The sequence below is a fragment of the Rutidosis leptorrhynchoides genome, chromosome 1, assembly GCF_046630445.1.
Source record: "Rutidosis leptorrhynchoides isolate AG116_Rl617_1_P2 chromosome 1, CSIRO_AGI_Rlap_v1, whole genome shotgun sequence".
NCBI lineage: Eukaryota > Viridiplantae > Streptophyta > Magnoliopsida > Asterales > Asteraceae > Rutidosis > Rutidosis leptorrhynchoides.
In genome coordinates this window covers 428,146,949-428,162,253 of record NC_092333.1, presented here as the reverse complement: position 1 = coordinate 428,162,253, position 15,305 = coordinate 428,146,949, and positions in this window count along the sequence as shown.

The following is a 15,305-nucleotide window of genomic DNA, read 5'->3' as shown; positions in this document are numbered from 1 at the left end:
GCGGTTTGTTATATTTTTGAGCCTTTAAGGTAGTAAACCTTATTATTATTATTATTATTATTATTATTATTATTATTATTATTATTATTATTATTATTATTATTATTATTATTATTATTATTATTATAAGTATTATTATTATGTATTAACATTAAGGTTATTATTAGTAGTATTATGATTAAAATCATTATTATTATTATCATTATTATTATTGTCACTAGTTTAGTATTAAAAATATTACTTTAATAAATAAAGGACATTTATGTAAAAATATATATTACATCTATATTAATATTAAATACTATTTTGCTTTAATAAAATGTTATTATAAATAAGTTACGAATAATATTTAAATATATTTTAAATTGAATCATATATATAAATAGTAAATCTTAAAACAAACCTAAATATATATAAATTTGTCTGATTACGATTTTATGTATTAATATACATAAATGATATAGGATTGTGAATCTGAAGCCAACCCTACATTGTGCAATATAATCATATGTATTTTTTACTACAAAATACATTAGGTGAGTTTCATTTGCTCCCTTTTTAATTTCTTTTGCAATATATATTTTTGGGCTAAGAATACATGCATTGCTTTTATAAATATTTACGAAATAGACACAAGTACTTAAAAATATATTCTACGTTGAGTTGTACCACTGGCATATTTTCCTGTAGCTTGGTAATTACTATTTACATGGGTATTGTAAACGCGAATCATGTTGATAGATCTATCGGGCCTGACAACCCCAACCGGACTGGACGACCAATATTCAACGGTTGCACTGTACTTCGTTTTAGTGACTACATTTGGTACAGTGTAGTGAGATTTCATAATAAAGGGAATATGCGACGTTGATTAAATGTTAAGTATGGTTACCAAGTGCTCACCTGAAAGGACCCGTCCTAATCCATCCGGACGAAGTCCGTATCGATTATAAACGATTCACAACAGTTGATTACATCGCGAGGTACTTGACCTCTATATGATACATTTTACAACATTTCATTCGTTTTGAAAAGACAATCTTTCATTACATCTAAAGTTGACAGACATGCATACCATTTCATAATATATCCAACTATAATTGACTTAATAATGATCTTGATAAACTCAACGACTCGAATGCAACGTCTTTTAAAATATGTCATGAATGACTCCAAGTAATATCTTTAAAATGAGCAAATGAACAGCGGAAGATCTCTTTCATACCTGAGAATAAACATGCTTTCAAGTGTCAACCAAAAGGTTGGTGAGTTCATAGGTTTATCTTAAAACAAAAAAAATTCATCATTTTGATAGACCACAAAATTTAAATGCTGCATGGTACAAATGGGCCCGAATCCTATACCCACCTGTAATGTACATGTGATATCTTTTAAAGACAGTACACCTTTCTCGTGTATGAAATCATCTTTCATAAATCTTAGTACCGTACCCATATTTCGTGCACAAAAATAACATACACATAACCTGTGTATAAAATCATTCTCTCGATACATAACATTTATATCAATTGGTGGCAATTATCATGTCCACATAATTCAATGGTGGGAATTATCATGTCCACATAATTCAACGGTGGCAATTATCATGTCCACATAATTCAACAATAATCCGCAGAACTTCTGTCTACATAATAATTCATTCGAGGAATGTTTTGCTTGTGTCTATCTCGTCAAACATTTATAAAAGCATTTCATGTATTCACAGTTCAAAATATATTTCAAAAGCATTTAATAAAGCAGATGTAAATGAAATGTCCCGTTCTTATTGATTAAAAACGTTCCATATTAATTGATTTCGTTGCGAGGTTTTGACCTCTATATGAGACATTTTTCAAAGACTGCATTCATTTTTAAAACAAACCATAACCATTATTTCATAGATAAAGGTTTTAAAAAGCTTTACGTAGATTATCAAATAATAATAATCTAAAATATCCTGTTTACACACGACCATTTCATAATGGTTTACAATACAAATATGTTACAACAAAATAAGTTTCTTGAATGCAGTTTTTACACAATATCATACAAGCATGGACTCCAAATCTCGTCTTTATTTAAGTATGCGACAGCGGAAGCTCTTAATAATCCCCTGAGAATAAACATGCTTAAAACGTCAACAAAAATGTTGGTGAGTTATAGGTTTAACCTATATATATCAAATCATAATAATAGACCACAAGATTTCATATTTCAATACACATCCCATACATAGAGATAAAAATCATTCATATGGTGAACACCTGGTAACCGACATTAACAAGATGCATATATAAGAATATCCCCATCATTCCGGGACACCCTTCGGATATGATATAAATTTTGAAGTACTAAAGCATCTGGTACTTTGGATGGGGTTTGTTAGGCCCAATAGATCTATCTTTAGGATTCTCGTCAATTAGGGTGTCTGTTCCCTAATTCTTAGATTACCAGACTTAATAAAAAGGGGCATATTCGATTTCGATAATTCAACCATAGAATGTAGTTTCACGTACTTGTGTCTATTTTGTAAATCATTTATAAAACCTGCATGTATTCTCATCCCAAAAATATTAGATTTTAAAAGTGGGACTATAACTCACTTTCACAGATTTTTACTTCGTCGGGAAGTAAGACTTGGCCACTGGTTGATTCACGAACCTATAACAATATATACATATATATCAAAGTATGTTCAAAATATATTTACAACACTTTTAATATATTTTGATGTTTTAAGTTTATTAAGTCAGCTGTCCTCGTTAGTAACCTACAACTAGTTGTCCACAGTTAGATGAACAGAAATAAATCGATAAATATTATCTTGAATCAATCCACGACCCAGTGTATACGTATCTCAGTATTGATCACAACTCAAACTATATATATTTTGGAATCAACCTCAACCCTGTATAGCTAACTCCAACATTCACATATAGAGTGTCTATGGTTGTTCCGAAATATATATAGATGTGTCGACATGATAGGTCGAAACATTGTATACGTGTCTATGGTATCTCAAGATTACATAATACACAATACAAGTTGATTAAGTTATGGTTGGAATAGATTTGTTACCAATTTTCACGTAGCTAAAATGAGAAAAATTATCCAATCTTGTTTTACCCATAACTTCTTCATTTTAAATCCGTTTTGAGTGAATCAAATTGCTATGGTTTCATATTGAACTCTATTTTATGAATCTAAACAGAAAAATTATAGGTTTATAGTCGGAAAAATAAGTTACAAGTCATTTTTGTAAAGGTAGTCATTTCAGTCGAAAGAACGACGTCTAGATGACCATTTTAGAAAACATACTTCCACTTTGAGTTTAACCATAATTTTTGGATATAGTTTCATGTTCATAATAAAAATCATTTTCTCAGAATAACAACTTTTAAATCAAAGTTTATCATATTTTTTAATTAACTAACCCAAAACAGCCCGCGGTGTTACTACGACGGCGTAAATCCGGTTTTACGGTGTTTTTCGTGTTTCCAGGTTTTAAATCATTAAGTTAGCATATCATATAGATATAGAACATGTTTTTAGTTGATTTTAAAAGTCAAGTTAGAAGGATTAACTTTTGTTTGCGAACAAGTTTAGAATTAACTAAACTATGTTCTAGTGATTACAAGTTTAAACCTTCGAATAAGATAGCTTTATATGTATGAATCGAATGATGTTATGAACATCATTACTACCTTAAGTTCCTTGGATAAACCTACTGGAAAATAGAAAAATGGATCTAGCTTCAACGGATCCTTGGATGGCTCGAAGTTCTTGAAGCAGAATCATGACACGAAAACAAGTTCAAGTAAGATCATCACTTGAAATAAGATTGTTATAGTTATAGAAATTGAACCAAAGTTTGAATATGATTATTACCTTGTATTAAAATGATAACATACTGTAAGAAACAAAGATTTCTTGAGGTTGGATGATCACCTTACAAGATTGGAAGTGAGCTAGCAAACTTGAAAGTATTCTTGATTTTATGTAACTAGAACTTGTAGAATATATGAAGAACACTTAGAACTTGAAGATAGAACTTGAGAGAGATCAATTAGATGAAGAAAATTGAAGAATGAAAGTATTTGTAGGTGTTTTTGGTCGTTGGTGTATGGATTAGATATAAAGGATATGTAATTTTGTTTTCATGTAAATAAGTCATGAATGATTACTCATATTTTTGTAATTTTATGAGATATTTCATGCTAGTTTCCAAATGATGGTTCCCACATGTGTTAGGTGACTCACATGGGCTGCTAAGAGCTGATCATTGGAGTGTATATACCAATAGTACATACATCTAAAAGCTGTGTATTGTACGAGTACGAATACGGGTGCATACGAGTAGAATTGTTGATGAAACTGAACGAGGATGTAATTGTAAGCATTTTTGTTAAGTAGAAGTATTTTGATAAGTGTATTGAAGTCTTTCAAAAGTGTATAAATACATATTAAAACACTACATGTATATACATTTTAACTGAGTCGTTAAGTCATCGTTAGTCGTTACATGTAAGTGTTGTTTTGAAACCTTTAGGTTAACGATCTTGTTAAATGTTGTTAACCCAATGTTTATAATATCAAATGAGATTTTAAATTATTATATTATCATGATATTATCATGTATGAATATCTCTTAATATGATATATATACATTAAATGTCTTTACAACGATAATCGTTACATATATGTCTCGTTTAAAAATCATTAAGTTAGTAGTCTTGTTTTTACATATGTAGTTCATTGTTAATATACTTAATGATATGTTTACTTATCATAGTATCATGTTAACTATATATATATATATATATATATATATATATATATATATATATATATATATATATATATATATATATATATATATATATATATATCCATATATATGTCATCATATAGTTTTTACAAGTTTTAACGTTCGTGAATCACCGGTCAACTTGGGTGGTCAATTGTCTATATGAAACATATTTCAATTAATCAAGTCTTAACAAGTTTGATTGCTTAACATGTTGGAAACATTTAATCATATAAATATCAATCTCAATTAATATATATAAACATGGAAAAGTTCGGGTCACTACAGTACCTACCCGTTAAATAAATTTCGTCCCGAAATTTTAAGCTGTTGAAGGTGTTGACGAATCTTCTGGAAATAGATGCGGGTATTTCTTCTTCATCTGATCTTCATGCTCCCAGGTAAACTCGGGTCCTCTACGAGCATTCCATCGAACCTTAACAATTGGTATCTTGTTTTGCTTAAGTCTTTTAACCTCACGATCCATTATTTCGACGGGTTCTTCGATGAATTGAAGTTTTTCGTTGATTTGGATTTCATCTAACGGAATAGTGAGATCTTCTTTAGCAAAACATTTCTTCAAATCCGAGACGTGGAAAGTGTTATGTACAGCCGCGAGTTGTTGAGGTAACTCAAGTCGGTAAGCTACTGGTCCGACACGATCAATAATCTTGAATGGTCCAATATACCTTGGATTTAATTTCCCTCGTTTACCAAATCGAACAACGCCTTTCCAAGGTGCAACTTTAAGCATGACCATCTCTCCAATTTCAAATTCTATATCTTTTCTTTTAATGTCAGCGTAGCTCTTTTGTCGACTTTGGGCGGTTTTCAACCGTTGTTGAATTTGGATAATCTTCTCGGTAGTTTCTTGTATAATCTCCGGACCCGTAATCTGTCTATCCCCCACTTCACTCCAACAAATCGGAGACCTGCACTTTCTACCATAAAGTGCTTCAAACGGCGCCATCTCAATGCTTGAATGGTAGCTGTTGTTGTAGGAAAATTCTGCTAACGGTAGATGTCGATCCCAACTATTTCCGAAATCAATAACACATGCTCGTAGCATGTCTTCAAGCGTTTGTATTGTCCTTTCACTCTGCCCATCAGTTTGTGGATGATAGGCAGTACTCATGTCTAGACGAGTTTCTAATGCTTGCTGTAATGTCTGCCAGAATCTTGAAATAAATCTGCCATCCCTATAAGAGATAATAGAGATTGGTATTCCATGTCTGGAGATGACTTCCTTCAAATACAGTCGTGCTAACTTCTCCATCTTGTCATCTTCTCTTATTGGCAGGAAGTGTGCTGATTTGGTGAGACGATCAACTATTACCCAAATAGTATCAAAACCACTTGCAGTCCTTGGCAATTTAGTGATGAAATCCATGGTAATGTTTTCCCAGTTCCATTCCGGGATTTCGGGTTGTTGAAGTAGACCTGATGGTTTCTGATGCTCAGCTTTGACCTTAGAACACGTCAAACATTCTCCTACGTATTTAGCAACATCGGCTTTCATACCCGGCCACCAAAAATGTTTCTTGAGATCCTTGTACATCTTCCCCGTTCCAGGATGTATTGAGTATCTGATTTTATGAGCTTCTCTAAGTACCATTTCTCTCATATCTCCAAATTTTGGTACCCAAATCCTTTCAGCCCTATACCGGGTTCCGTCTTCCCGAATATTAAGATGCTTCTCCGATCCTTTGGGTATTTCATCCTTTAAATTTCCCTTTTTTAAAACTCCTTGTTGCGCCTCCTTTATTTGAGTAGTAAGGTTATTATGAATCATTATATTCATAGATTTTACTCGAATGGGTTCTCTGTCCTTCCTGCTCAAGGCATTGGCTACCACATTTGCCTTCCCCGGGTGGTAACGAATCTCAAAGTCGTAATCATTCAATAATTCAATCCACCTACGCTGCCTCATATTCAGTTGTTTCTGATTAAATATGTGTTGAAGACTTTTCTGGTCGGTATATATAATACTTTTGACCCCATATAAGTAGTGCCTCCAAGTCTTTAATGCAAAAAAAACCGCGCCTAATTCCAAATCATGCGTCGTATAATTTTGTTCGTGAATCTTCAATTGTCTAGACGCATAAGCAATCACCTTCGTTCGTTGCATTAATACACAACCGAGACCTTCCTTTGATGCTTCACAATAAATCACAAAATCATCATTCCCTTTAGGCAATGACAATATAGGTGCCGTAGTTAGCTTTTTCTTCAATAACTGAAACGCTTTCTCTTGTTCATCATTCCATTCAAATTTCTTCCCTTTATGCGTTAATGCAGTCAAGGGTTTTGCTATTCTGGAAAAGTCTTGGATGAACCTTCTGTAGTAACCAGCTAGTCCTAAAAACTGGCGTATGTGTTTCGGAGTTTTCGGGGTTTCCCACTTTTCAACAGTTTCTATCTTTGCCGGATCCACCTTAATACCTTATTTGTTCACTATGTGACCTAGGAATTGAACTTCTTCCAACCAAAATGCACACTTTGAAAACTTAGCGTACAATTCTTCCTTCCTCAATACTTCTAACACCTTTCTCAAATGTTCACCGTGTTCTTGGTCATTCTTTGAGTAAATAAGTATGTCATCAATGAAAACAATGACAAACTTGTCAAGGTATGGTCCACACACTCGGTTCATAAGGTCCATGAACACAGCTGGTGCATTAGTTAAACCAAACGGCATGACCATAAACTCGTAATGACCGTAACGTGTTCTGAAAGCAGTCTTTGGAATATCATCTTCTTTCACCCGCATTTGATGATACCCGGAACGTAAGTCAATCTTTGAATAAACATACGAGCCTTGTAGTTGATCAAATAAGTCGTCGATTCTCGGTAGTGGGTAGCGGTTCTTGATGGTAAGTTTGTTCAACTCTCGATAGTCGATACACAACCTGAATGTACCATCTTTCTTCTTGACAAACAAAACAGGAGCTCCCCACGGTGATGTGCTTGGTCGAATGAAACCACGCTCTAAAAGTTCTTGTAATTGGCTTTGCAGTTCTTTCATCTCGCTGGGTACGAGTCTGTAAGGAGCACGAGCTATTGGTGCAGCTCTTGGTACAAGATCTATTTGAAATTCAACGGATCGATGTGGGGGTAATCCCGGTAATTCTTTCGGAAATACATCGGGAAATTCTTTTGCAATGGGAACATCATTGATTCTCTTTTCTTCAGTTTGTACTTTCTCGACGTGTGCTAGAACAGCATAGCAACCTTTTCTTATTAGTTTTTGTGCCTTCAAATTACTAATAAGATGTAGCTTCGTGTTGCCCTTTTCTCCGTACACCATTAAGGGTTTTCCTTTTTCTCGTATAATGCGAATTGCATTTTTGTAACAAACGATCTCTGCTTTCACTTCTTTCAACCAGTCCATACCGATTATCACATCAAAACTCCCTAACTCTACTGGTATCAAATCAATCTTAAATGTTTCGCTAACCAGTTTAATTTCTCGATTCCGACATATATTATCTGCTGAAATTAATTTACCATTTGCTAATTCGAGTAAAAATTTACTATCCAAAGGCGTCAATGGACAATTTAATTTAGCACAAAAATCTCTACTCATATAGCTTCTATCCGCACCCGAATCAAATAAAACGTAAGTAGATTTATTGTCAATAAGAAACGTACCCGTAACAAGCTCCGGGTCTTCCTGTGCCTCTGCCGCATTAATATTGAAAACTCTTCCGCGGCCTTGTCCATTCGTGTTCTCCTGGTTCGGGCAATTTCTAATAATGTGGTCCGGTTTTCCACATTTATAACAAACTACATTGGCATAACTTGCTCCGACACTACTTGCTCCACCATTACTCGTTCCGACACCATTTGTTCCTTTTATTCTATTAACCTCTGGTCCGTAGACCTCACACTTCGCCGCGCTATGACCATTTCTTTTACACTTGTTGCAAAATTTGGTGCAGAACCCCGAGTGATACTTTTCACACCTTTGGCATAGCTGCTTCTGATTGTTGTTGTTGTTGTTGCGGTTATTATTGTTGTTGGGATGATTGTTGTAGTTGCTGTTGTTGTTGTTGTTGTTGTTGTTGTTGTTGTTGGGCCGTTTGTTGTAGTTGCGATTGATGTTGCGATTGTTGGGATAATTATTGCGATTATTGTTGTAATTGCTGTTGTTGTTGTATTGGTGATTCTTATCACCGTTTTCCTCCCACTTTCTTTTGACTTGCTTCACATTGGCCTCTTCAGCAGTCTGTTCTTTAATTCTTTCTTCAATCTGGTTCACTAGTTTGTGAGCCATTCTACATGCCTGTTGTATGGAGGCGGGCTCGTGTGAACTTATATCTTCTTGGATTCTTTCCGGTAATTCTTTCACAAACGCGTCGATCTTCTCTTCCTCATCTTCGAATGCTCCCGGACAAAATAGGCACAATTCTGTGAATCGTCTTTCGTACGTGGTAATATCAAATCCTTGTGTTCGTAACCCTCTAAGTTCTGTCTTGAGCTTATTGACCTCGGTTCTGGGACGGTACTTTTCGTTCATCAAGTGTTTGAATGCTGACCACGGTAGTGCGTACGCATCGTCTTGTCCCACTTGCTCTAGATAGGTATTCCACCATGTTAACGCAGAACCTGTGAAGGTATGCGTAGCGTACTTCACTTTGTCCTCTTCAGTAAACTTACTTATGGCAAACACCGATTCGACCTTCTCGGTCCACCGTTTTAATCCGATCGGTTCTTCGGTTCCATCAAATTCCAAAGGTTTGCAGGCAGTGAATTCTTTGTAGGTGCATCCTACACGATTTCCTGTACTGCTAGATCCAAGGTTATTGTTGGTATGTAGCGCAGCCTGTACTGCGGCTATGTTTGAAGCTAGAAAAGTACGAAATTCCTCTTCATTCATATTCACGGTGTGTCGAGTAGTCGGTGCCATTTCCTTCAAAATAGTCAAATGGAACAAGTTAATCATACAGAATATTAAGAGTAGTTAATAGTATTTTGTAGCATAATATGAACTCATTTATAAAAGCTTTTTCTTCATATTAGCGTTTTATAAGTTTAAATTCGGGTAGTACCTACCCGTTAAGTTCATACTTAGTAGCTAATATACAATTCAACTACTACAATTCTATATGAAAAACTGATTATAATAATATTTCGCGTTCAAACTTTTACACAATATTTTACAAACTTACAATACCACTTATTTTACATATAGCATGAAATATAGCACACAATAAATTTGATACAAGATGGTTGTGAAGATAATTCAAGCTAGTACACAAGTCGTTCAGCAAAGGCAATAAAGACACGTAATTCATACGTCCAGAAACAAGTCATGCATTCTGGTTTTACTAGGATTACTTCCCATCCTTGGTCTTGTGGAACATAACCGTTATGGCCGTTGATAAGACAGCGTGTTGTAACGTCGTCAAAGGGACGAGGGTTACGTAATGTCCAACAGTCCCGTAACAATCTAAAAACCTCATTTCTTACCCCAATTACCGACTCCGTCACTTGTGGAAACGTTTTGTTTAATAGTTGTAGCCCGATGTTCTTGTTCTCACTTTGGTGAGAAGCGAACATTACTAATCCATAAGCATAACATGCTTCTTTATGTTGCATGTTAGCCGCTTTTTCTAAATCACGAAGTCCAATATTCGGATATATTGAGTCAAAATAATTTCTTAACCCATTGCGTAAAATAGCATTTGGGTTCCCCGCAATATATGCGTCAAAGTAAGCACATCGTAACTTATGGATTTCCCAATGTGATATCCCCCATCTTTCGAACGAAAGCCTTTTATAAACCAAGGCATTCTTGGAACGTTCTTCGAATGTCTTACAAACTGATCTCGCCTTAAATAGTTGTGCCGAAGAATTCTGACCGACTCTAGACAAGATTTCATCAATCATGTCTCCGGGTAGGTCTCTTAAAATATTGGGTTGTCTATCCATTTTGTGTTTTTATACTGTAAAATAGACAAGAGTTAGATTCATAAAAAAAATACTTATTAATACAAGCAATTTTTACATATATCATAAAGCATAAGCACACTATATTACATATATTACACCACACGAATACAACTATCTTATTCCGACTCGCTTGTTTCTTCTTCTTCGGTTTTGGTTCGTTTTGCAAAGTTTCTAGGGATATATGATGTTCCCCTAATACGAGCCGTCGTTTTCCACATTGGTTTAGAAAAACCTGGTGGTTTAGAGGTTCCCGGGTCATTGTTACAACTTAAGGACTTCGGGGGTTGACGATTCATATAAAGTTCATCGAGGTTGGAATTAGATTTCTCTATTTTTATGCCCTTTCCCTTATTATTTTCTTTTGCCTTTTTAAATTCAGTTGGGGTAATTTCTATAACATCATCGGAATTCTCGTCGGAATCCGATTCATCGGAGAATTGGTAATCCTCCCAATATTTTGCTTCCTTGGCGGAAACACCATTGACCATAATTAACCTTGGTCGGTTGGTTGAGGATTTTCTTTTACTTAACCGTTTTATTATTTCCCCCACCGGTTCTATTTCTTCATCCGGTTCCGATTCTTCTTCCGGTTCCGACTCTTCTTCCGGTTCCTCTTCGGGAACTTGTGAATCAGTCCACGAATCATTCCAATTTACATTTGACTCTTCATTATTATTAGGTGAGTCAATGGGACTTGTTCTAGAGGTAGACATCTATCACATAATATCAAACGCGTTAAGAGATTAATATATCACATAATATTCACATGTTAAAAATATATAGTTTCCAACAAAATTTGTTAAGCAATCATTTTTCAAGTAAACACGGTCGAAGTCCAGACTCACTAATGCATTCTAACAAACTCGATAAGACACACTAATGCAAAATTCTGGTTCTCTAAGACCAACGCTCGGATACCAACTGAAATGTCCCGTTCTTATTGATTAAAAACGTTCCATATTAATTGATTTCGTTGCGAGGTTTTGACCTCTATATGAGACGTTTTTCAAAGACTGCATTCATTTTTAAAACAAACCATAACCTTTATTTCATAGATAAAGGTTTTAAAAAGCTTTACGTAGATTATCAAATAATGATAATCTAAAATATCCTGTTTACACACGACCATTACATAATGGTTTACAATACAAATATGTTACAACAAAATAAGTTTCTTGAATGCAGTTTTTACACAATATCATACAAGCATGGACTCCAAATCTCGTCCTTATTTAAGTATGCGACAGCGGAAGCTCTTAATAATCCCCTGAGAATAAACATGCTTAAAACGTCAACAAAAATGTTGGTGAGTTATAGGTTTAACCTATATATATCAAATCATAATAATAGACCACAAGATTTCATATTTCAATACACATCCCATACATAGAGATAAAAATCATTCATATGGTGAACACCTGGTAACCGACATTAGAAAGATGCATATATAAGAATATCCCCATCATTCCGGGACACCCTTCGGATATGATATAAATTTCGAAGTACTAAAGCATCCGGTACTTTGGATGGGGTTTGTTAGGCCTAATAGATCTATCTTTAGGATTCGCGTCAATTAGGGTGTCTGTTCCCTAATTCTTAGATTACCAGACTTAATAAAAAGGGGCATATTCGATTTTGATAATTCAACCATAGAATATAGTTTCACGTACTTGTGTCTATTTTGTAAATCATTTATAAAACCTGCATGTATTCTCATCCCAAAAATATTAGATTTTAAAAGTGGGACTATAACTCACTTTCACAGATTTTTACTTCGTCGGGAAGTAAGACTTGGCCACTGGTTGATTCACGAACCTATAACAATATATACATATATATCAAAGTATGTTCAAAATATATTTACAACACTTTTAATATATTTTGATGTTTTAAGTTTATTAAGTCAGCTGTCCTCGTTAGTAACCTACAACTAGTTGTCCACAGTTAGATGAACAGAAATAAATTGATAAATATTATCTTGAATCAATCCACGACCCAGTGTATACGTATCTCAGTATTGATCACAACTCAAACTATATATATTTTGGAATCAACCTCAACCCTGTATAGCTAACTCCAACATTCACATATAGAGTGTCTATGGTTGTTCCGAAATATATATAGATGTGTCGACATGATAGGTCGAAACATTGTATACGTGTCTATGGTATCTCAAGATTACATAATATACAATACAAGTTGATTAAGTTATGGTTGGAATAGATTTGTTACCAATTTTCACGTAGCTAAAATGAGAAAAATTATCCAATCTTGTTTTACCCATAACTTCTTCATTTTAAATCCGTTTTGAGTGAATCAAATTTCTATGGTTTCATATTGAACTCTATTTTATGAATCTAAACAGAAAAAGTATAGGTTTATAGTCGGAAAAATAAGTTACAAGTTATTTTTGTAAAGGTAGTCATTTCAGTCGAAAGAACGACGTCTAGATGACCATTTTAGAAAACATACTTCCACTTTGAGTTTAAAAATAATTTTTGGATATAGTTTCATGTTCATAATAAAAATCATTTTCTCAGAATAACAACTTTTAAATCAAAGTTTATCATAGTTTTTAATTAACTAACCCAAAACAGCCCGCAGTGTTACTACGACGGCGTAAATCCGGTTTTACGGTGTTTTTCGTGTTTCCAGGTTTTAAATCATTAAGTTAGCATATCATATAGATATAGAACATGTTTTTAGTTGATTTTAAAAGTCAAGTTAGAAGGATTAACTTTTGTTTGCGAACAAGTTTAGAATTAACTAAACTATGTTCTAGTGATTACAAGTTTAAACCTTCGAATAAGATAGCTTTATATGTATGAATCGAATGATGTTATGAACATCATTACTACCTTAAGTTCCTTGGATAAACCTACTGGAAAAGAGAAAAATGGATCTAGCTTCAACGGATCCTTGGATGGCTCGAAGTTCTTGAAGCAGAATCATGACACGAAAACAAGTTCAAGTAAGATCATCACTTGAAATAAGATTGTTATAGTTATAGAAATTGAACCAAAGTTTGAATATGATTATTACCTTGTATTAAAATGATAACCTACTGTAAGAAACAAAGATTTCTTGAGGTTGGATGATCACCTTACAAGATTGGAAGTGAGCTAGCAAACTTGAAAGTATTCTTGATTTTATGTAACTAGAACTTGTAGAATATATGAAGAACACTTAGAACTTGAAGATAGAACTTGAGAGAGATCAATTAGATGAAGAAAATTGAAGAATGAAAGTGTTTGTAGGTGTTTTTGGTCGTTGGTGTATGGATTAGATATAAAGGATATGTAATTTTGTTTTCATGTAAATAAGTCATGAATGATTACTCATATTTTTGTAATTTTATGAGATATTTCATGCTAGTTGCCAAATGATGGTTCCCACATGTGTTAGGTGACTCACATGGGCTGCTAAGAGCTGATCATTGGAGTGTATATACCAATAGTACATACATCTAAAAGCTGTGTATTGTACGAGTACGAATACGGGTGCATACGAGTAGAATTGTTGATGAAACTGAACGAGGATGTAATTGTAAGCATTTTTGTTAAGTAGAAGTATTTTGATAAGTGGATTGAAGTCTTTCAAAAGTGTATAAATACATATTAAAACACTACATGTATATACATTTTAATTGAGTCGTTAAGTCATCGTTAGTCGTTACATGTAAGTGTTGTTTTGAAACCTTTAGGTTAACGATCTTGTTAAATGTTGTTAACCCAATGTTTATAATATCAAATGAGATTTTAAATTATTATATTATCATGATATTATCCTGTATGAATATCTCTTAATATGATATATATACATTAAATGTCTTTACAACGATAATCGTTACATATATGTCTCGTTTAAAAATCATTAAGTTAGTAGTCTTGTTTTTACATATGTAGTTCATTGTTAATATACTTAATGATATGTTTACTTATCATAGTATCATATTAACTATATATATATATATATATATATATATATATATATATATATATATATATATATATATATATATATATATATATATATATACATATATATCCATATATATGTCATCATATAGTTTTTACAAGTTTTAACGTTCGTAAATCACCGGTCAACTTGGGTGGTCAATTGTCTATATGAAACATATTTCAATTAATCAAGTCTTAACAAGTTTGATTGCTTAACATGTTGGAAACATTTAATCATGTAAATATCAATCTCAATTAATATATATAAACATGGAAAAGTTCAGGTCACTACAGTAAAAACAGCGCATGTATTCTCAGTCCCAAAAATGTAAAGAGTAAAAGGGAGCAAATGAACTCACAATATTGTATTTTGTAGTAAAAATACATATGGTGAAATTGAACAATGCAGGGTTGGCCTCGGATTCACGAATCTATATCATTTATGTATATTAACACATATATTTGTAATCGAACAAATTTATATATATTATATCTTATTTTATATGTTATATGTATTTAATTTTTATATATTTAAAATGATTAATATTTATACATGTAGATATCTTAATATGTATATTAGTATT